A 2,389-nucleotide genomic window follows, 5' to 3' on the forward strand; every position below is an offset into this window, starting at 1 on the left:
TTATATTGCCTGATGATGAGGTTTGGGGTACAAATGATCCTGTCATCCATGTGCTGATCACAGCACCCTACAGTTAGTTTTACAACCCTTGTTCCCCTCCCTCCCCCTTCTAGTAGTCCCAGCGTATATTTGGTTTTTGTTTCCTGTGTTAATTAATTTAGGATAATGGCCTCCACCTGCAACCATGTTACAAATTGCAGCATATGATTTTGTTCTTTCTTATGAATGCATAGTATTCCATGGTGTATATGTACGTTTTCCTTATCCAATCCACCATTGATGGGCAGCTAGGTTGATTCCATGTCTTTGCTATTGTGAATAGTGTTGCAATGAACACGGTAGTCCATGTGCATTTTTGGTAGAATAATTTGTTTTCTTTTGGATATATACCCAGTAATGGGGTTGCTAGGTCAATAGTAGTTCTGTTTTGAGTTATTTGAGAAACCGCTAAAGTACCTTCCACAGTGACTGAACTAATTTACATTCCCATCAATGGTGTATAAGCATTCCCTTTTCTCTGCAGCCTCACCAACATCTTTTGTTTTTGACTTTTCAAGAATAGCCATTCTTACTGAAGTGAGATGGTATCTCATTGTGGTTTTGATTTGCATTTCTCTGATGATTAGCGATGCTGAACATTTTTTCACAATGATTGTTGCTTGTATGTAATCTTTTGAGAAGTGTCTCCTTGTGTCTTTTGCTCAGTTTTTCAATGGGGTTACGTGGGTTTTTTCCTTGTTGTATTGTTTAAGTTGCTTATAAATTCTGGATATTACACTTTTCTCAGATGCATAGTTTGCAATATTTTCCCCCATTCTCTGTTGATACTTTATGTTGCTGTGTAGAAGTTTTTAAATTTAATTAGATCTGACTTGTCAATTTTTATTTTTGCTGCAATTGCTTTTGAGGACTTCATCATAAATTATTTCCCAAGGCCCATGACCAGAATAGTGTTTCCTGAGATTTTCTTCTAGGGTTCTGATATGGCTTGGGTCTGTATGCCCACCCAAATCTCATGTCGAATTGTAATCCCCAATGTTGGAAGAGGGGCCTGGTATCATGGGGGTGGATTTCCCCCTTGATGTTCTCATAATAATGAGTGAGATCTCACAAGATCTGATTGTTTATAAAAGTGTGCAGCACTTCCCCGCTCTCTTTCTCTTCCTCCTGCTCCAGCCATGTAAGACGTGCCTGCTTCCTCTTTGCCTTCTGCCATGATTGTAAGTTTCCTGAGGCCTCCCTAGCCATGCTTCCTCTGCAGACTGCCAAACTATGAGTCAATTAAAGCTCTTTACCTTTCAGTTACTCAGTCTCAGGTAGTCCTTTATAGCAATGTGAGAACAGACTAATACAGACCCTTACAGTTTGAGGTCTTAAATTCCAATCTTTATCTTGAGTTAATTTTTGTATATGGTGAAAGGTAGGGGTCCAGTTTCACTCTTTTGCATATAGTTAACCAGCTATCCCAGCATCATTTATTAAATAGGGAGTCCTTCCCTCATTGCTTATTTCTGGGTGCTTTATTCTGTTCCATTGGTCTATGTGCCTTTTTTTGTACAAGTACCATGCTGTTTCAGTTACTGTAGTTTATACTACAGTTTGAAGTCAGGTAATGTGGTGCCTCCAGCTTTGTTCTTTTTGCTTAGGATGACTTTGGCAATTCAGGCTCTTTTTTGCTTCCATGTGAATTTTAGAATAGTTTTTTCCATTCCTGTAAGAAATAACATTGGTAGTTTGATAAGAATAGCCTTGAATCTGTAGATTATTTTAGGCATTATAGTCATTTTAACAATATTGATTCTTCCAGTCTATGATCATGATATATTTTTCCATTTATTTGTATCATCTATGATATTTTTAGCAGTGCTTTGTAGTTCTCCTTGTAAAGATCTTTCACCTCCTTGGTTACATCTATTCCTAGCTATTTCACCTTTCTGTGGGTATTGTAAATAGGGTTACATTCTTAATTTGGCTCTCAGCTTGAATGTTACTGGTGGCTAGAAATGCTGCTGATTTTTGTATATTGATTTTGTATCCCAAAACTTTGCTGAAGTTGTTTATCAGTTCCAGAAGCTTTTTGGTGGAGTCTTTAGGGTTTTCTAGGTAGAGAATTCTATTATTTACAAGAGCTGTTTTTCAAAAATTATATTTTCTGCAGGAACAAAACAGCTTTTGAAAATAATAAAAATAAAAGATTTGGGAAGGGAGAGTATTTAATGACTGGAATTATTTTTAAATCCTGGGATGTGGTGCCAATTTAAAAATCAAGACTTTTCCAAACAATACAAAAAGAGGGAATTCTTCCCAAATCATTTTATGACACCAACATCATCCTGATTCCAAAACCCGGCAGAGACTCAACAAGAAAAGAAAACTACAGGCCAATATC

This window comes from Cebus imitator, unplaced genomic scaffold (genome assembly GCF_001604975.1).
Source record: "Cebus imitator isolate Cc_AM_T3 unplaced genomic scaffold, Cebus_imitator-1.0 Scaffold273, whole genome shotgun sequence".
Lineage (NCBI taxonomy): Eukaryota > Metazoa > Chordata > Mammalia > Primates > Cebidae > Cebus > Cebus imitator.